The sequence below is a fragment of the Lissotriton helveticus genome, chromosome 4_1 (genome assembly GCF_964261635.1).
Source record: "Lissotriton helveticus chromosome 4_1, aLisHel1.1, whole genome shotgun sequence".
Taxonomy (NCBI): Eukaryota; Metazoa; Chordata; class Amphibia; order Caudata; family Salamandridae; genus Lissotriton; species Lissotriton helveticus.
In genome coordinates this window covers 2,070,235,360-2,070,257,083 of record NC_136063.1, presented here as the reverse complement: position 1 = coordinate 2,070,257,083, position 21,724 = coordinate 2,070,235,360, and the positions used below count along the sequence as shown (strand labels likewise).

The following is a 21,724-nucleotide window of genomic DNA, read 5'->3' as shown; positions in this document are numbered from 1 at the left end:
CCAGTGGTCGTGAATGGTAGAGAAGCCTGTGATTCAAGTCGGGGGTTGCTGGAACCCAGTTAGATTCTATTTATACCGCCTGTTTAAATTGCGCTCGGAAGCACTGCAGTTGACCACGCCCCCGGAGACGCCCATCAGCAAGACAGGCTGCTTTAAACCCCCTTTTCTGAATCGTTAATGCCCTCAAAGCGCGTCCACGCAGCTTGTGAGAGTTGGTTTGCCCATACTCATTTAATTTCCTTGTACCAGCACTCATTTGTTTTTAAGCTGTGCCTGGCTCCTAGAGACCAAAATATTGAATTGGGCTTGTCCCATGTTTTAATCAATGCTTTCTCCTTTTATTTTACGTTTTACTTCGTTTACCAGTAGTCTTGAATCGTAGGGAAGCCTACAATTCAGGTAGAAGTTGCTGGACCCCTGTTAGATTTTACTTATCCTGTACGTTTTAGATTGCGCTCTGAAGCCCTGCAGTTCACCATACCCCCCTGGACACCACCAATCGGCAAGACGCCTTCAAATCGGGTCCACGCGCATCGGGCGCACCGCTAGTGCGTCAAAGGCAGGCCCGTCCACACCCGGACAGCTCCCGGGGCCCATACCACTGGTCACGACTCCAGAAACCTCTCAACGGATAGTCTATGCCAGTGAAGAGCTCCGTCTGATACGAGCATGTAAAAATAATAACTATAAACATATGAACCGCGTTTAAAACTAGATATCAGCAAATGCATATGCGATAAGTGTCACCTTAGCTGCCTAAACACTAAGATATGTTCTGGCAAAGCTACCAGTACAGAGCAGAAGAAACCAGATCTTCGCTGTGCTCTGATTAATGCGAGGTCTTTGGTCAAACACAATGTGTAGAATTCTTAGAAAGCTATTATGTGGAAATGGCTTTTATCACTGAAACATGGGCAGACCCTACTTGCCATCCCCCAGAATATACCATTCACAGTCTGGACAGAACACATAAGAAAGGGGGCAAGTTATCAATAATTCGTAGAAATGCTTTCTCCGCCTCGTGTGCACCAGCCTCCTTCAAAGACTGAAGAGCTGCTCTTCATTATTGAGCTCTCAAAAGGATAAAGTTACTTACCCAGTAAGTATCTGTTCTTGGCATGTAAAGCTGTAGATTCACATGATTTGCATACTCCTGCCATCTATAGTGTTAGGTATGGATGTTTGCAAGTTGTTTTTCTTCATAGAAGTCTTTCCAGTCACGAGGTAAGGTGACTCCTCCTTTCGGTGATAGTGCGCATGGGCATCAACTCCATTGTTGGATTGTTTTCCCGCAGAGGGGGAGAATGGAGTTAGTAAGTTTAGAATAGAGATGTCCTTGTGTATGTATGTAAACTGATAAACTGAAACTACAAGAGACTGGGAAGGCGGGTGGGCGCATGTGAATCTACAGCTCTACATGCCAAGAACAGATGCTTACTGGGTAAGTAACATCCGTTCAAGGCATGTGAACTGTAGATCACATGCTTTCCATAGACTATACAGCAGTATACTCCCAAAGCGGTGGCTAACCTGTAGTTGTAGTTATCTGAAACAGTGTTTAAAATACTGCTTGGCCTACATTAGCTTGTTGCTTCGCTAACACATCTACACAATAGTGTTTGGTGAACGTGTGCGGTGTAGACCATGTTGCTGCTTTACAGTGGTCAGCTAGGGAAATATTCCCTAAGAGGGCCATAGTAGCCCCTATTTTGTGAGTGGAATGTGCTCTAGGGGGTATTAGCAAAGTTATTTTTGGTTTCTGATAACATGTCTGGATACATTTTATGATCCATCTTGCAATGCCCAATTCAGATATGGGATTACCTTTGTGTGGTGGAGAAAAAGCAACAAAAAGTTGCTTAGCGAAACTCTTTAGTTCTTTCAATGTAATATAGAAGAGCTCTTCTAACATCAAGGGTGTGTAGAGCTCTTTCTGCTACAGAATCAGGTTGAGGAAAGTACACAGGTAACTCAATTGATTGATATGAAAGGCAGAAACTACTTTAGGAAGAAATATAGGATCGGTGCGAAGAACCACTGTCTCTATGAAGCTGAAAGAAAGGCTCTTGTATAGTTAATGCCTGGAGTTCACCAACTCCCCTCAGTGAAGGTAGAGGAAAATGCATTACTATTAAGTTCATGCAGCTGAACAGAGCCCAATTCAGATTGAGTAAGATTTTAATGACAGATGTCTTGACCTGGTGGCCTCCTTCTCCGAATAAGTAATGCACGGTGGTGATGTTGTCTATCTGAATGGGTGAGAGCATGGCTTTGACAGCTGAATATACAGCTCGGAGCTTGAGGCAAGTTTATGAGGTAATATCTTTAGCTTTTTGATCATTGCCTTCGAACAGTTATGTATTGTAGATGAACTCCAAAACTCATAAGAGTCTTACGTTATAGACTGCAGAAAGAAGAGGTTTCTGGAAAGTATTCTGTGGTTGTCTAGCTGCTATCATCAGAATTCTTTCTTTGACTTCATTGGTCTTCTGAGCATTGTTGACGAGGCCTTAGATACAGCCATGCATTCAGGGCAATGTAGATTAAGAGGCCATACAACCTAGTAGTGAAGCTATCTTTTTCGCAGTTGATCATAGGATTGATCATAGGATTGACCAAAGGACGTGACATTTGCCCCAGATAGATTAAACTCTCTTCTCCAAGCATTCACAAGTCTTTAGGAGGTCCTAAAAATCTGTAGACCCAATTTGTTTATCAGCTTAACTATTAGTCCTTTCTCTTGACTGTCATCTTTCAGCAGACAGTCTACGAAGGGGCAAATTAATATTTACTTTAAGTGAACGGATACTACAGCCAAGCATTATGCGACTGTATGTGAGACAGATTTTACCCTGAAAGTAAGTATTAAGTACCAATAATATTTATTTAATATTAGAAAAATACTTTTTCTGTGGGCGACCTATAGGAATGTGGAAATGTGCTTCTAATAGGTCTATTGCACATATCCACTTTTTCCTCCCTAGATGTGAGTAAATTGAATTACGGGCTAAAAAACAAAAATCGATTTTTCCTTCCTGATCAATGTCTTTGTGCATCTCATCTCTAGAATGGGCCTAAATTGTCTTTTGGGTCCTTTCTTCATTGTTAGAACATATCTGGACTTACCTTCTAGGCCTTCTCGATCCATTGGAACTGGTTTCATAGTCCTTTTTCTTAGGAGGGTTGATGTTTCTTTTCTGAATACAGATAGTTGGTGGTTTGCAGTCAGTTGTGGTGGTATCAGAGGAGGAGTGTTTTGAAACTTGGAAATCTCCACGATATTAGCACCCATTTGTTTCATGTAATTTAAGTCGACTCTACCATACTGCAAGGATATTGCTCCCCCACTGGAGTAGGTAACTGGGTGGTGTGAGGGGTGGAAGGTAATTAGGCTTTCACTGTCTTGTGCCGGATTGTCTTTTGCTAGATGATGGAAACTTCATTTGGGTTGTTTTCTCTGGCGTTAATATGGGTACTTCTGATCTGGAGGATACTGTTGTTGATGATAATGATGAGGACTAAAGGACCGGCGAGGGATTTGAACCCTGCACAGATAGACTATTATTATTAATGGATTCTTGATAGAGCGCATGGCTACCTTTAGGCATCCCAGCGCTGATTGCAACCATAAGCAGTTTCCGGTCTAACTGCAATTTCTGGAAAAAACAAGTTTTTAGTGGCTTCCTGAACATGAAGTGGTGGGTTGTAGAAGTGAGCTGTAGGGGGCCTGAGTTCCAAAAAATGGAAGCATTGTACGAGAACATACGTCCCCCGGTTCGTACTCTCAGGATTTTCGTAAACTTGGCTTGGAACAGGTTGGCTGATCTCAGGTTGCGCAGGGGTCGGTGAAAGGACAGCATGGAGGAGTTAATTTTGGGGCATGTGCCCCAGAGGGCCTTATGTGCGATGCAGAGTGATTATAATGTTATGTCTTCTGAAATGGGCAGCCAGTGTAATGGCTTCAATGCTGGCTTAGCTGGTTGTTTTCTGGGGATGTTATATAGTAGTCTGGCTGCACAATTCTGCGCCACAGTTTTCTGGTTGTGGAGTTCGGGGTGCCCAGGTATAGTGAATTACAATAGTCCAACTGGGGGAGTATCAGTGCTTGTACCATAGTTCTGCGAGCTGTTTCTGGGAGTAGTGGTAATATATTCCTTAATTGCCTTAGGATTCCAAAGCATGTGGCCGCTACTTGTACCGCTTGGTGGTCTAGTGTGAGTGACCTGTCCAGCCAAATTCTTAGGCTCTTTATCCTGTCTTTGGGGCCTGGGGTTGTGCCCACGCAATTCGGCCAGTTTATGTCGGAGGGGCTGCTTGCTGTTTTGCTAAGGATCATTAGTTCGGTCTTCTCCTCGTTGAGCTTGAGGTATGATTGGTCCATCCAGATGGCCACCTTTCTCAGACATGTTTCAAGGTCGACTGTGCTCCCATCAGGGTGGTTGAGGGCTACCACCAGTTCGGTGTCGTCTGCGTATGTCACTATCTGGGCTCCATATGGGAGGACCAGCTCGGCTAGCGGTCTCAGGTATATATTAAAAAGAGTGGGGCTCAACGAAGAGCACTGTGGGACTCCACAGATGAGTGAGATCTTTCTTGAGGTGTGGTTGCCTTCAAATACTTGGAATGTTCTGTCTGTTAAAAAGGACTCAATCAAGGAGAATGCCTTGCCTGTCACTCCCACCTCTTGGAGTCTTTCTAGTAGGATGCCATGGTTTACAGTGTCAAATGCAGCACTCAAATCAAGCAGGATGACTGCCAAGGTGCCTCCCAAGTCGAGGACTTTCCTTGATTCCTCAATCACTGTTGTAAGTGCTGTTTCTGTTCCATGGTTAGGGTGGAAGCCTGTCTGGGAAGTGTGTAGGATCTCATGGGTTTCAAGGTAGTTTACGTGTTTTTCTGAAATTTTAGTGACCAGGGGAATTAGTGATACCGGGCGGTAGTTGCTCCAGGTTTTTGGATTTAGGTTGGGCTTCTTTATGAGTGCTTTGACCATGGCGTGGTTCCAACTTAATGGTACTACCGCTGTAGTTAAGAACACGTTGAGGATTTCCAAAACTACCGGTAGTATTGTCTCCTTTACCTTATACAGCAGTTGTGCTGGATCACAGGGGGATCCAGATTTAACTTGTGTGAATAGTATGGAAAGGGTATTCATATCTAGGCTTGAGAGGTCACAAAAAAAAAAAAAAAAAACCAACAAAAAAAAAAAAATAAAAAAAAAAAAAAAATCGAACCTTCCGTAAAACTTTCCCCTCTGGTGCACAAAATGTCCCGTCTGCTGAGGCACAGGTAATGCATTATAAATGTCAAGGATTTTGGTGTTAATAAATTCTGCCAATTACTTACATCGCTGGGGGGCTGAGTCTGCGGGCCTTTCTGGCTGGGGACAAAGATAGTTTTTTTTGCTATTCCGGCCATTTCCCTAGTTGCGTTGGCTGCTAGGTTGATTTTTTTCCCTCATAATATTGAGCCTGAGCACTTTTGGTATCAGTCTGATAAACTTTTGTTTTTTTCCTGCGCTGTAATCCCTCCTCCAAGCCCTCTCTAATCTTTTACATTCTTGCTTAATTTGTCGTATTTTTGGAAAATTGATCATTAATGTGTTTCTAAATGAAATGTTACAGATTTATTGTTTGATGACTTGAATCAAATCAATAATAATAATGATAAAAAAGTAAAAGATATGTTTATGTTCAAATACGAATAATGAAAAAAGTAAAGTTTTGTTGAAAAACATGTTTTAAAAGACTAATTAATTGTGAATTATTCAAATATAGCAACAGTGCGCAGAGGTTGAGTGGCCAGTCCATTCAAGTTAGGAAGTTTATTGTCAAGGCACGGAGTGTGGACAGACGTGCCACCTCAACAGCACGCTTGCAAAAAACAAACAGAGTAACAATTGAGTGGATATTTAAACCAGTTAATAAGAGGTGTGCTTCTCCGCAAACTATCATCGTATTTTTGGAGTGTACCATGAGAGTCCTTTTTCCAATGTATTTCTTTGAGCTCCATTTGTATGGAATAGTGGCGTTGAGGGATGTTATGATCCATTCATTGAAGTTGTCATGTGCTTTGTTGGGATCAGGATTGCTTATGGGTTTGGTGGTTTCTAGCACATTAGCCCAGACTTCGAGGTCTAACTTGGCCAATGGTCGGTCCCATCTTTTTGAGGGCTGGTCGTCGGTAGAAGTCCTTGATAACTTCCAGATAATTGGTATTATGAAATGGTCTGACCAGGGGACTGAGGAAGGATTGTTTATTGACATTCTCTAGATTTCAAAATACTGGGTCTAATATGTGGCCTAGGACTTTTTAAACCGAGATCTGTACTGCTTTTAGTGTTTCTACCTCATTACTCATTAACATTTCGGCTTATGTGTACTAGCCAAGCATAACTTTGGCAGACCACAGCGGAGGGCTGGCTTTTGGCGCGCTCGCACACTGACTATATTTTTAAATATTGCACAACTCAGCTGACTGATAGCTGAGCTGCGCACCCTGCTTCTTTTTAAATCGCGCTATGTTGACTGCTAACATCGCGCTCTCTGTGTGATTATTTTAAAACTGTTTAATGCTGATTGCAAATATCGCGCTTACATCCTGAACAAAACCTCTGACTACTTACTTGATTACTCTCGCTCTTGACCCCGTTCCACCCCGGCTGGGTGCCGTTTGAGCGGAGGGTCAGCCCATGAGCGACACTTCCTGCCTGGTCCCGCACCACTTCCGCCCTGCCTCCCCATCGTGCAGGTCAGCGGTGTAGTGGTTCACGGCAAATAAATGACGTCTTGGACCAAGCGCAGCGGACGAGCGCAGCGGGAGCGCCGACTTCGCGCCAAAGTCGCGCACAAGTCAAGCCCGTCTGCGCCCGTCCGCGGCCAGCCGGGGCACGTCATTCTGCCCAACGCATTACCTACTCCCCGGCGCAATTGCATGACCTCCAGGGCTCATGGCCCTTAGCTGCTCCCACGTGTTCTTATATTTCCTCCCTTGGTTTGCTTTCTGCTTCCGTCATTCCTCCCCCCCACCACACGCCCACGAACTCCCCGGGGGGTGTTATTAATTCTGGATTCACTAAAAAGTTTTCGGCTTATTATTTGAACACTCGATCCGCTGTAGCCCACTCACATGAACTATCGGTGCTACTGGACCTCCACTCACCCGACATCTTGTTTCTCACAGAAACTTGGTTTTGCGATGACTCCCTCCCTGTCCTTCTGGCCACTCTACCAGCACCTTACTATGCCATACGCTCAGATCGACCTAATGGGAGGGCTGGGGGAGGGGTAGCAGTCATCGCTCGTGCCGATGTCCCGTTGCCGGACATTGCCACTACGGAGTACCTGGCTATCCGCACTACCTCTACTTCCCCCCCACTTACCTGTATACTCATTTATCGTCCTCCCCAATCGCCCCTACAGTTTCTCCCCAGTTTTCTGGAAGTATTGGCCACGATTACTATTAACAACTCCTCCATTTTACAGCCACTGCGCCCTCGGCCTGGTCGCCCCCACACCCCCCGCCTGCTCCTCCTACCTGCTGCCTGTGCCTCGATCTACACGGCGCCCAAGCCGCCACAGGACCGCCGCTGAACCACCCCAGCCGCCACAGGGCCGTCCCAGCGCCGCCCCAGCCACCGCAGGGCCGCCGCCGAGCCCCCAGCTTTTCCCGCCGGATCTCGACGAGACCCCGCCCCCCCGCACGCCGATTGGCTACCGCGATCCCCGCCTCCCCGCACACCCTCCCTCCCGGCTCCCCTCTTATGACGCCCCCTGAGCGACCGCGCAGCGGACGCGCGCAGCGGGAGCACCGATTGAGCGCTGAAGGTGCGCCAAAGGTAAGCCCGTCTGCGCCCGTCCGCGCCTGGACCGCGCCCAGTGCCAGGACCCCTGGCCCCCGCAGACCCCAGCCCACCCGCCGGACGTACGACGCCGCCGCCCTCAACGCACTCAACGCCGGCCGAACCCCTGGATGCTACCGAGCCACCCCGAGACGCACCCACGGTCCCTTCATCTGCCAGGCCTGCAAGTTCTCCTGCACCCGGACCTGCGCGGCACCAGCACCCACCAAGCCGAACTCCAGCAGCAGCCACCTGAAGTGCATCCTGCTCAACACCCGCTCCGTCCACAGACACGCCGTCGAGCTCTGGAACCTGCTCGACACCACACACCCAGACGTCGCCTTCCTCACGGAAACCTGGATGCACGCCTCCTCAGCACCCGACATCGCCATCGCCATCCCGGACGGCTACAAGATCATCCGGAGAGACCGCGTCAACCAGACAGGAGGTGGCATCGCCATCATTCATAGGAACACCATCCGCATCACGACCAACACCGACGACACCATCGCACCCGCCGAACACCTGCACTTCCAGATCCACGTCAACCCGAAGACCACTCTCAGAGGCACCCTCATCTACAGACCCCCCGGACCACGCACACAATTCAGCGAGGACATCGCCGACTTCATCAGCCCGCTCGCCCTCCCCTCAGCCGACTACATCCTCCTCGGGGACCTCAACTTCCACCTGGAGAACAACGACGACCGCAACACGACCACCGTGCTGGAAAACCTCGCAAACCTGGGACTCAAGCAACTGGTGACCACCCCCACCCACCTCGCCAGACACACACTCGACGCCGTCTTCTCATCCAGCAAAGACATCGCCTTCAGCCACGCCACAGGACTCCACTGGACGGACCACAGCTGCGTCCACTTCACCTTCAGAAGAACGACGACCCACCACCACCAGCAACAGGCTGCCCGAAGAAGCTGGAACAAGATCACAGCCGACCAGCTCACCGCCTCCCTGAGTCAGCACCCTCCCGCCAGCTCAGCGAACCCCAGCCAGGCCGCCGACAACCTCACAAAGTGGATCAGCAACTGCGCGGACGAACTCGCCCCTCTGAGGACCCCGCCCAGCAGACCCGGCAGCAAGAAAGCCCCATGGTTCACCGACGAACTCAAGAGCTCCAAGAAGAACTGCCGAGCCCTCGAGAAAGTCTGGAGAAGGGAACCTACCGCGGGCAACATGACCACCCTCAAGCTTGCCACCCGGAAGCACCACCAACTGATCCGCGCCACCAAGAAAACTGCATTCAAGGACCGACTGGACACCAACGCACACAACTGCAAGGAACTCTTCAACATCGTGAAAGAGCTCTCCAACCCCAACGCCGGTAACAACGACATCACCCCATCGCAAGACCTCTGCAACTCCCTCGCCTCCTACTTCCACAACAAGATCGCAGACATACACAACAGCTTCAGTAGTCAACCATCGCACACAAAGACCGCAGCAACGCCACCCACCACCACCCTCCGCGCCTGGACTCCGATCAGCACCGATGACACCGTCCGCATGATGAACTCCATCCACTCCGGATCTCCGACCGACCCGTGCCCTCACCACGTCTTCAACAAGGCCGACGCTGTCATCGCACCCCACCTGCGGGACATCATCAACACCTCCTTCGACACCGCCACCTTCCCGGAGAGCTGGAAGCACGCCGAACTCAGCGCTCTACTTAAGAAACCAACAGCGGACCCCACCGAACTCAAGAACTACCGCCCCATCTCGCTCCTCCCGTTTCCAGCCAAAGTCATCGAGAAGACCGTCAACAAACAGCTGGCCGCCTTCCTCGAGACGAATGGATCCCTCGACCCCTCACAGTCTGGCTTCCGAGCCAACCACAGCACCGAGACCGCTCTGATCGCTGCCACCGATGACATCCGAGCCCTGATGGACAACGGAGAAACAGCGGCCCTCATCCTCCTAGACCTCTCCGCGGCATTCGACACTGTCTGCCACCGCACCCTAGTGCAGCGCCTCAGCAACGTCGGAATTCAGGAAAAGGCACTGGAATGGATCGTCTCCTTCCTCGACGGAAGAACACAGAGAGTCCGCCTACCACCGTACAAGTCAGAGGCCACCGAAGTCATCTGCGGCGTCCCTCAAGGATCCTCGCTGAGCCCCACCCTCTTCAACGTCTACATGAGCCCCCTCGCGCCCATCGCACGCCAACACAACCTGAACATCATCTCCTACGCCGATGACACCCAGCTGATCCTCTCACTGACCAACGACCCCGCCGCTTCCAGAGCCAACCTTCACGAAGGGATGAAAGATGTAGCCGAATGGATGACGACCAGCCGCCTGAAACTGAACTCAGACAAGACGGAAGTCCTCATCCTGGGCTCCTCGCCCTCCGCCTGGGACGACTCCTGGTGGCCCCCCGCCCTGGGCACCGCACCCACACCGACAGACCACGCACGCAACCTGGGCTTCATCCTGGACTCCTCCCTCTCCATGACCAGACAAGTCAACGCCGTCTCCTCGTCATGCTTCAACATCCTGCGCATGCTACGAAAGATCTTCCGGTGGATCCCCACCGAGACCAGGAAGACGGTCACCCAGGCCCTCGTCACCAGCCGACTGGACTACGGCAACGCCCTCTACGCCGGAACCACCGCCAAGCTCCAGAAGAGACTCCAGCGGATCCAGAACGCCTCAGCCAGACTCATCCTCGACATCCCCCGACGCAGCCACATCTCCGGACATCTGAGAGACCTGCACTGGCTCCCCGTCAACAAGAGAATCACCTTCCGTCTCCTCACCCACGCACACAAAGCCCTACACGACCAAGGCCCGAGCTACCTCAACAACCGCATCAACTTCTACGCTCCCAAACGCCACCTCCGATCAGCCAGTCACGCCCTCGCCGCCGTCCCCCGCATCCGAAGATCGACAACAGGAGGAAGGTCCTTCTCCCACCTGGCCGCCAAGACCTGGAACTCCCTCCCGACCGACCTGCGCCTGACCCAAGACCACCTCTCCTTCAGGAAGAAGCTCAAGACCTGGCTGTTCGAGCAGTAGCAGCACCCCCCCCCCCCAAGCGCCTTGAGACCCTCCGGGTAAGTAGTGCGCTATATAAATGTCCATGATTGATTGATTGATTGACTGGGTGATTTTAACTTTTGACCTGCTGACCCTGCAGAATGTCCTTTCAGACACTCTCCAATCTCTAAATTTCACATCTCATATTCACTCCCCCACCCATGTTAAAGGACATGTCTTAGACCAGGTCTGGTTGTTGAATTGCCCTGTGAAGTCCATTTCCATTTCACCCTGTACGTGGTCGGACCATCACCTTATTTCATTTACCCTTCCCATCCATCCCCCGGTTAAGTCCTCACTTCCAAAAAATGTCTGGGTTCGGGCTTGGGGGCGAGTAGATCCTGACCATCTATCTAATCTACTCACTACCTCCTACCCCCCACTGCAAGGTTTGTCTACTTTCTCCCAGGTTACCTCCATCAATCAGTGGCTCACCTCAGGTTGCGATTCTATCGCTCCCATGAGGCAGGTCACCTCAAAGCGGGAGAAGGACGCAAACCTATGGTTTAATGAGGACCTTAAGACGATCAAGCTAACGGTAAGCAGAGCGGAGCGTGCCTGGAGGAGAAACTATTGCCCCCTACTCCGATTGGAGTTTATTAACATCTTGACCCAATACAAACAGGCCATTTTGGCGGCAAAAACAACCTATTTCGCCTCCAAAGTCCTCGCTGCGGAGAACCAATCGAGGGAAATATTCTCGATTGTGCACAATCTGGCATTCTCCGACAGAACCACCTTGAAGCCCATCCCCTCTCTGGAATTATGTCACTCCCTTAATTTTTTCATTCAGAAAATTGCTATCATTAAAGCCAATATCCCCCCTCCTTCCTCAGCCTTTGTGGACCCCCAGTGCCCCCCCTCCAAGGGACAACTCGTTGCCCTTCCTCTTCTAACCAAGGAATCCCTGGCCTCAATAATCCCGTTAGTTAAATCTGGTTCCCCTCTTGATCCTTGCCCTTCTCATATTCTTCGTCATATTTTTTCCTCCTGCCCTGATCCCTCTCTTCAGGTCCTCAACAGTTCTTTCCCGCTCCATTGAAATCAGCTATCATTGTCCCTATCCTGAAGAAACCGTGTGCAGATCCCTCGGCCCCTACCAACTACCGCCCCATCTCCCTCTTGCCGTTTTTGGCAAAGGTACTCGAGCGCCATGTCACCTGCACTCGGAGTTCTTTTGTGGAGACGCATGGGATCTTAGCCCCCCGACAGGCCGGCTTCCGCCCCGCACACTCTACGGAGTCCGTAGTACTATCGGTCCTGGACAACCTCAGGGAGGGAATGGATACCAACCAGACTCAGGCTTTGGTCCTCCTCTATCTCTCGGCCGCCTTCGACACGGTTGATCACACCATCTTACTTTCCCGTGTCGGAGCGGCGGGGATCGGGGGCACCGCCCTGGTATGGTTGTCCTCCTTCCTGAGAGACCGCACCCAGGCGGTTCGCCTGGGTGATTTTACTGCGGACTTCCGGAAAGTTCAGTGCGGGGTCCCCCAAGGTTCTTCCCTTTCCCCCCTTTTGTTTAACCTCTACATCGCCCCCCTTATTTTCTCACTGCAGCAGATGGAGGTCTCTGTGTATAACTACGCGGATGACCTCCAACTTGTCTTTAACCTGTCTTCTTCCCTTTCCTCTCTCTCTAACTTTCAATCCATTATGATTCATATCCGAGACTGGATGAGCCACAACCATCTGAAACTCAACCCAGACAAGACTGAGCTGGTGTTGACGGGTGGTTCATCCAGTCCCTGGTCTTCTTTGTTTTGTCCCCCTTCCTTAGGTTCCCCTCCTGTTCCCTCCACCTCAGTAAAAACACTAGGCATTAAACTCAACCCCCAGCTTACCCTTCACTCCCAGGTCAGTTCTGTGGTGTCTTCTTTTCTCTCACTGCGCACTATACGCAAGGTGTCCCGTTTCTTTTCTTTTGATGCCCTCAAACTGATTACTTTGGCAATGGTTATATCCCGCCTGGATTATGGTAACGCCCTATACGCCAGTATACCTGCATATAGCTTAAGGCGATTACAGCAGATCCAGAACCAGGCGGCGCGTTTGGTGTTTAAGTTGCCAAAGTTCCATCATGTCACCCCTCTCCTCAAATCCCTGCACTGGCTCCCTGTCCGTGAACGTGTCCAGTTTAAGCTTGCCTCCCTTACTTTTCAAGCTCGACTGGACACGGCACCGGCTTTCATCTCATCTGAGATTACACCCTACTTTCCTACCAGGGAACTACGTTCTTCCACCAAATCCCTTCTTACAGTCCCTCGGTTCCGGAGGAAGAAATGGGGAGGATCGAAATTTGCGACTCTCGCCCCACTCCTTTGGAACTCCCTACCCCCAGAACTTAGAGCCTCCACTCTTTATCTGCAATTTAGGAAACAGCTAAAAACCTATCTGTTTACCAAAGCTTTTAATGAGTCTTTTTAGTTTTTAGTCCCCTTAATCTAGTTTTCACTTCTCCCACCATGTTATTTGCCAGTTATAGCGCCATGAAACCGCCAGTGACCGTGCGCTTAATAAATAATTTTAAATTCAAATTCAAATTCCAAGCATAGATGTCCTATAACGTGACAAGTTCATAACTTTTTAGCTATGCTTTTGATTTAGAGATGTTGGACGAAGCCATGAAGACCATCTTCATCATGGTCTTGTTAACCGTGTTTTGGTAAATCCTCAATAAAGGACTCATACTGTCACATTTCTCGACTAAGAGCAGTAGCACTGGTATTTTTGGGATGTGGAACAACTGATTCTCATACTTTTCTCCAACATTAATTTGCTTACTTGTCCGGTCTGGGTTTTGACTTGAAAAATCCAGGGTCATTTTGAGCTGTTTTATATGTCTTTATCAATCTTGAAGTTGCTACTTTCGCTGTTGAGGGTATAACAAATGTATCCTCAATTATCTCCACTAGAGCAGGCACTAATGGCAAAAGAGGCTTAGGAACCACTCTAATTTGCAGGGTTTCAAGTATTACTAATACAGTCTGTAGCGCTGCCTCTAAAGGGATATGAGAAATTGGATTGTTAGTTGAGATAAGTGTGAACTGTTCTCAAGCAACAGCCACAATCTGATAGAATGAACCACTAAATTGATTAAATTGAATTATGGTTAACCATCTGGTAGCTTGAACAAAATCAATCAGTCAAACTTAACTTAGAGTCAATGTGTAAAGTCTTTATGCAACACACAAACAGTAATAGAGTGAAAACATATGAAAAACCCCACATCAATTAGTAAAAAAGAGATTCAAATGTAATCAATTAATTGCCTCCAAAACAAAAAAAATCCAACCAGAACCCGAGATATGCAATTTTGTAAAGTTCAGTAAAGTAGAATGCCTAAAAGCACAAAGCGTCCCTTGCGGCTATCTGGTTGTGTGATTATGGTCATCACTGTAGCACAAAGATTCGGTTTGGCATCACAGAGGGTTGCTGGCAATTCTCGTTGGTGGTCACTGTGGGCTGTCGATGCTGCAGTGCAGAGTGCAGATTTGGTATGCCAGCAATCGCTGTAACATGAAGAGTCATGTTCACTGGAGCTTTGCGTAGGCGGTCAGCACGGGTGGCAAGATCTTGGCACGAAGAGTCCAAAACCGCAGGATTTCTCATTTTCTTCAAGGACGAGTTCAACTGAAGTCACACCGAGGGTTTGGGACCTGAGGGGCATCTCATGGGGGATGAGGAACTCACTCAGCAGAGGCCAGCAGGGCTCAGGTAGGACCAGTTGCAAGTCCAGGCAGCAGGTCAGCTGAACACACAGGGAGGACTCTGGAGCTTGTTAAATCCCTGAAGCTGTAACAGATAGTCAAGTCAGCTGACCCTTGGAGTCACTTCAGCCTGGGATGAAGGGTGCAGGTCAAGTCTACATTATTAGTGAGCAGAGCAGTCCTTCTGTGGTATCCACAGGTACAGGAGTGTACTGAAGAGTGGGTCCTAGGTTTCCCTTTCTATACCATGTGCCTACTTTGTAGTGGAAGAAACTACTAGGATTTGACCCTTACAGGAGGATCTGGACTTCCCTTACCAACTCCCGGTCTGTCTGGGGGCACGGAAGTCTAGCATGAAGTCCTTTGTGTTCCAGCTGGGCCAGTGCCTTTTAAGTGCAAGTGTGTTAGAGGACAGCTCCTCCCGCACCGCCGTATTGAACCAGGATGGCCGATCCTGACACATCTGGACCCTGTCTTGTGACGCTGTCAAGGAAGAATACATAGGGGCCAACTGCACCTACTCATGTGACCCAGGAACAGGGTGCACACACCAAATGGTTAGGACAAGAAAATGGAAACTTTCGGAAATCGGGATTTTTCAAAATTGGGATTTTAAAGCCAAGTAAATTACAATTCCTCAGACACCAAACCGGAATTTACCACGGCTTTCAATCAAAGACTATCCCTTATTGAGTGTAATATTGTAATCCAATGTTATCCTATGGGAGAAATATGCCTTGCAGTAGTTGAAGGAAGCTGGCTCTGTATATACTATACCAAAGTAAGGTCTAGTGTGCACAGAGTCCAGTGGATCCCCAAAGGCTTACAGAGGTAAAAGTAGATAATACCGTACTCTCTATTGTTGATAGTGTGGGCGAGCAGCAAGGCTTTATCGGAGGTTAGTGTTAAGCATTTATGGGACACACACAGGCAAGAAATGATGTCACACACTCAAAGAGTGAACTCAGACCAATTGTTTGTTAGCAAAAATGTTTCTTTGTTGTATTTTACTTATAGAACCAAGGAGGACTTGGTACAGGTAAGGAATATGCTACGTACCAGTATGCATCTGTTCTTGGCATGTAGGGCGGCAGACATTCATATCTGTGCATAGATCGCCGCCTAGTGTTGGGTCCGGATGATTGCACATTGTTGTCCTGGAAGAGTCTACGAAGTATCACGAGATAGGTGGCTCCTCCCTCGGACTACAGTGCGCATGGGCATCCTCTCCATCCTCAGATTGTTTTTCGCCATTGTGGCAGAGATGGAGTATAGTACAGTAAGATGTCCATGCAAAGAGTGAATGCTGCAGCTGTGACAGGCACAGGGGAGGTGGGAGGGCAATATGAATGTCAGCAGCCCTACATGCCAAGAACAGATGCATACTGGTAAGTAGCATATTCCGTTCGAGGCATGTGGGCTAGTGAATTCATATCTGTGCATAGAATGTATAGCAGTATCTCCCTTAGCGGTGGCTACCTGTGTCAGCTGCAGCAGTCTGGAAAAGAGTTTTGAGAACAGCCTGTCCTACAGCAGCTTGCTGTTTGGAATGTACATCTACACAATAGTGTTTTGTAAATGTATGTGTGGTTGACCATGTGGCTGCTCCTACAAATTTCATGTAAAGGAATATTTCCCAGGAAAGCCATGGATGCCCCTAGTTTGCGTGTGGAATGCGCTCTAGGGGGGACTGTTAAGGTGCGTTTTGCTTTTAAATAACATATTTGGATGCACTTAACTATCCATCTGGCTATACCTGATTTTGAAATAGGGTTACCCTTGTGTTGTGGTGAGAAGGCAACAAACAATGGTTTTGTTTTCCGAAATGTTTTAGTCCTGTCTATGTAATATAGCAGAGCTCTTTTGACATCTAGGGTATGTAAGGCCCTCTCGGCTACTGTCTGTGGGTTCTGAAAGTTCACTGGCAGTTCTATGGTTTGATTTATATGGAAATGGGATACCACCTTTGGCATGAATTTAGGGTTTGTTCTAAGAACTACCCTATTTGCATGTACTTGAATGAATGGCTCTTGAATAGTTATGGCTTGCAGCTCACTAACTCGTCGAAGCGAAGTAATGGCAATAAGGAAAGCCACTTTCCAAGTAGGAAATTGTAGTTCACATGAGTGCAGTGGTTCAAAAGGTGGTCCCATTAGTCTGGTTAAGACAACGTTTAGATTCCAGACTGGTGAAGGAGGGTGTCTTGGAGGAATTACGCGTTTAAGTCCTTCCATAAACGCTTTAATTGCTGGCACCCTAAATAGTGAAAGGTGTTGCCAGTTTTGCAGATGTGCTGCTAACGCAGCTAGGTGTATTCTGATGGATGAAAAGGCTAAATTGCACCATTGTAGGTGCAATAGGTAGCAAATGATGTTTTGAGTGGCAGCATCAAGTGGGTTAATGTCATCGGTATTACAGTAAATGACGAAGCGTTTGCACTTTGCCGCATAGCATGCTCTGGTAGTGGGTTTCCTTGCCTCTTTGGTAATATTCATGCAATCTGGAGGCAAGTTGAGGTATCCAAACTCTAGGATTTCAGGAGCCAGATCGCCAGGTTCAGCTGTTGCGGGTCTGGGTGTTGGATTGCTCCATGGTTCTGAGTTAGAAGACTGGGTGTGAGTCGCAGTCTTTGATGAGGCACCACTGACAGTTCTAGGAACGTTGTGTACCATGGTTGCCTCGCCCACGTGGGAGCAACTAGGATTAGCGTCAGAGAATGTTAGCGCATTTTGCGTGCCACCAGCGGTATTAGTGGAGCTGGGGGAAAAGCGTACGCAAATTTGCCTGACCAGTTCATCCATATCGCATTGCCTTGCGACTGCGGATGTGGGAACCTGGCGGCAAAGTACTGCCATTTTGCGTGTTCGCTTGTGGCAAATAGATCTATTTCCAGGTGTCCCCACTTCCGGAAGAATGGTTGGAGCACTTTGGGGTGAATTTCCCATTCGTGCATCTGTTGGCTGTGCCTGCTTAGCAGGTCGGCTACTTGGTTGTCCTTGCCTGGGAGGTGTTTTGCCATATGAAACATGTTCCTCTGAATGGCCCATTTCCACATTGCTTGAGCTAGGTGCGACAGCTGTGGTGAGTGTGTTCCTCCCTGTTTTTGAATGTAATACATAGCTGTCATGTTGTCCGTCCGGATCAACACAGCTTTGTTGCGCAAGTGTGTAGTAAAAGCTTTTAGGGCTAAGAAGATGGCCATCAACTCCAGAAGGTTGATATGCATTTTCTTTTGCTGTACAGTCCAGAGTCCCTGCACTGTGTAGTGTAGGACATGGGCTCCCCATCCTACTAGGGATGCGGCCGCTGTCAACACTATTTGTGGGACAGGCTCTTGGAACAGTCGTCCCTTGCAAAGGTTTTGTGGATTCCACCAATGCAGAGAGTTGTATGCCCGACTGGTCACCAACACTAGGTCTTTTAATTGCCCGTGAGCCTGGTTCCACTGCCTTGCTAGGCATTCTTGTAGCGGACACATATGTAGTCTTGCGTGAGGGACTATGAATATGCATGAGGCCATCATGCCTATTAGCTGCATAAATACTCGGGCTGGTAGTGAGTGTTGGGGTCTGAACTTTTGTATGAGCGTCTGCATTCCCTGGACCCGTGCTGTGTTGGGATATGCTTTTGCTGCCAGTGTATTGAATATGCTACTTACCAGTATGCATCTGTTCTTGGCATGTAGGGCTGCTAACATTCATATCTTAGCATTAGATCGCCGCCTAGTGTTGGGCTCGGATGATTGCACATTGTTGTCCTGGAAGAGTCTTCGAAGTATCCTGAGATAGGTGGCTCCTCCCCTGGACTACAGTGCGCATGGGCATCGGCTCCATCCCCAGATTGTTTTTCGCCATTGTGGCAGGAGATGGAGTGAAAGTGTAAAGGATGTCCATGCTAATGAATAAATACAATAGTATATCTGCAGCTGCGACAGGCACCGGGGAGGAGGGCGGGCGATATGAATGTTAGCAGCCCTACATGCCAAGAACAGATGCATACTGGTAAGTAGCATATTCAGTTCGAGGCATGTGGGCTGCTAAATTCATATCTTAGCATAGAATACATAGCAGTCCCTCCATCAGCGGCGGTTGCCCGTGCCAGCTGCAGAAACCTGAAAAAGTGTCTTGAGAACAGCCTGTCCTACAGCTGCTTGCTGCTTGGAATGCACATCAACACAGTAGTGTTTTGTGAAGGTATGTGGTGTGACCCACGTGGCTGCTCTGCAAATATCCTCTAAAGGAATGTTCCCTAGGAAAGCCATGGATGCCCCCAGTTTGCGTGTGGAGTGCGCTCTGGGGGGTATTGTTAAAGTGCGCTTGGCTTTCTGATAACATATCTGGATGCACTTAACAATCCACCTGGCTATCCCTGCTTTAGAAATTGGGTTGCCTTTGTGTTGTGGTGCGAAGGCAACAAAGAGTTGTTTTGTCTTTCTAAAGGGTTGTGTTCTGTCTATGTAGTACATCAACGCCCTCCGTACATCTAAGGTATGGAGCATTCTTTCCGCCACCGTTTGCGGGTTTTGAAAGAATGCTGGCAAGTCAATAGTTTGATTAAGATGAAACTGTGACACCACCTTAGGAAGGAATTTAGGGTTAGTGCGTAGCACCACCCTATTTGGGTGAATTTGAATGAACGGCTCTTGTATGGTGAGCGCTTGCAGCTCACTGACACGCCTCAGAGACGTAATAGCTATCAGAAAGGCCACTTTCCACGTAAGGAATTGGAGCTCACACGAGTGCAGTGGCTCAAATGGTGGCCCCATCAGTCTGGTGAGAACGACGTTGAGGTTCCACACCGGAGCTGGTGGAGTTCTTGGGGGAATGACTCTCTTCAGACCTTCAAGGAAGGCTTTAATGGCGGGCACCCTGAAGACAGAGAGGTGCTGCCTGTTCTGAAGATAAGCCGCTATGGCTGAGAGATGTATCCTAATGGAAGTGTACGCCAGATTGCACTTGTAGAGATGTAACAGATAACAGATGATGTTGGGAATAGATGCATCTAGCGGGTTGATGTCATTGGACGTACAGTAGATGACAAAACGCTTCCACTTAGCAGCATAGCATGCTCTAGTAGTAGGTTTCCTCGCCTCCTTGATGATACTCATGCATTCTGGAGGTAGGTTAAGGTATCCAAACTCTAGGACTTCAGGAGCCAGATCGCCAGGTTGAGCTGTCGTGGATCTGGATGCTGAATGTCTCCATGGTTCTGCGTCAAAAGACTGGGTGTGAGGCGCAGTCTTTGATGCGGCACCACCGAGAGTTCGAGGAACGTGGTGTACCAAGCTTGGCGCGCCCACGTTGGAGCAACCAGGACGAGAGTCATGGAGTGCTGCCTTAGCTTTCTTGCGACCAGCGGTATTAGAGGGGCTGGCGGAAAAGCGTATGCAAATTTGCCTGACCAGTTCATCCATATCGCATTCCCCTGCGACTGTGGGTGAGGGAACCTGGCGGCAAAGAGTCGGCATTTTGCGTTCTCCTTTGTTGCGAACAGGTCTATCTCCGGATGACCCCACTTTTGGAAGAACGGGTGGAGAACAGAAGGGTGTATCTCCCACTCGTGCATCTGATGGCTGTATCTGCTGAGCAGATCCGCCATCTGATTGTCCTTGCCCGGGAGGTGTTCTGCCATGAGGAAGATGTTCCTCTGAATGGCCCACTTCCACATGCTCTGAGCCAGATGAGACAGCTGTGGCGAGTGGGTGCCTCCCTGCTTTTGAATGTAGTACATCGCGGTCATGTTGTCCGTCCGGACTAGCACGACCTTGTTGCTCAGATGTACAATGAAGGACTTGAGCGCCATGAAGATTGCCATCAGTTCCAGATAGTTGATGTGCATCTTCTGTTGCTGCGTCGTCCATAGTCCCTGCACTGTGTAAGTGAGCACATGAGCTCCCCATCCCTGGAGAGATGCGTCCGTTGTCAGGATAATCTGCGGCACAGGCTCTTGGAACAGTCGGCCCTTGCAAAGGTTGTGTGGAGTCCACCAATGCAGAGAGTCGTATGCCCGACTGGTAACCAACACTAGGTCTGTCAATTGCCCACGAGCCTGTGTCCACTGATTCGCTAAGCACTCCTGGAGCGGGCGCATATGCAACCGTGCGTGAGGGACTATGAAGATGCAGGAGGCCATCATGCCTATCAACTGCATGAACACTCTCGCTGGCAGGGAGTGTTGTGGTCTGAATCGTTGGATCAGCGACTGAATGCTGTCCATTCTGACTTGGTTCGGCTGAGCCATGGCTGTCAGGGTGTTGATCGTAGCACCCAGGAACTGCCGGACATGTGCCGGCTGGAGATGCGATTTTGGGTAGTTCAGGGAGAAACCCAGATCGTGAAGCAGGCGAATTGTAGTCGACATGTCTGCGGCGCACTGTTGCTCCGACTTGGCTTGTACGAGCCAGTCGTCTAGGTAGGGGTAGACATGGATATTCTGCCTCCTGAGGTGCGCCGCCACTGTCGCTAGACACTTGGTGAACACCCTCGGGGCTGTTGTGACTCCGAAGGGTAGGACTTTGAACTGGTAGTGCCTGCCTTGAATAGTGAACCTGAGATATTTCCTGTGTGACGGGTGTAGTGGAATATGGAAATAAGCATCCTTGAGATCTAAGGTTGCTAAGAAGTCTCCCTGGTTTAGCAAGGGAAGAATCTGCTGCAGTGTAAGCATGTGGAAATGTTCCGATAGTATGTACAGGTTGAGGGGACGTAGATCGAGAATGGGCCTGAGAGAACCGTCCTTCTTTGGAATAAGGAAGTACAGGGAATATACCCCTGTGCCTTCCTCCCCCACCGGCACGAGCTCGATTGCGCCTTTTTGCAGCATCGCCACTACTTCCTGCTGCAATAAGTGCAAGTGCTCTGCGGACATAGGCCTTTGCCTTGGTGGGATGTTGGGTGGAGTGGACTTCAACTCTAGGCAATAACCATACTGAACTAATTGTCGCACCCACCTGTCTGTGGTGATGTTTCTCCAGACGGGCAGGAACTGCTGCAGTCTCCCCCCGACAGGTGTTAGGTGGTCGGGGGGCAGTGACAGAGAGTCACTGTTTGCTCGGAGTAGAGGTGCGGGAGCTGTTGTTTCCTCTGCCGCGACCTCTGTTGCTGTTGTTCCTATA

General features: G+C 49.1%; 1 protein-coding gene across 3 annotated transcripts in view; it reads right to left on the bottom strand.

Annotated features, from left to right (window-relative positions):
• Positions 1-21,724, bottom strand: part of STAG2 (STAG2 cohesin complex component) — a 1,493,174-nt gene that overhangs the window by 1,207,666 nt on the left and 263,784 nt on the right. The gene's annotated exons all lie outside the window — the stretch shown is intronic.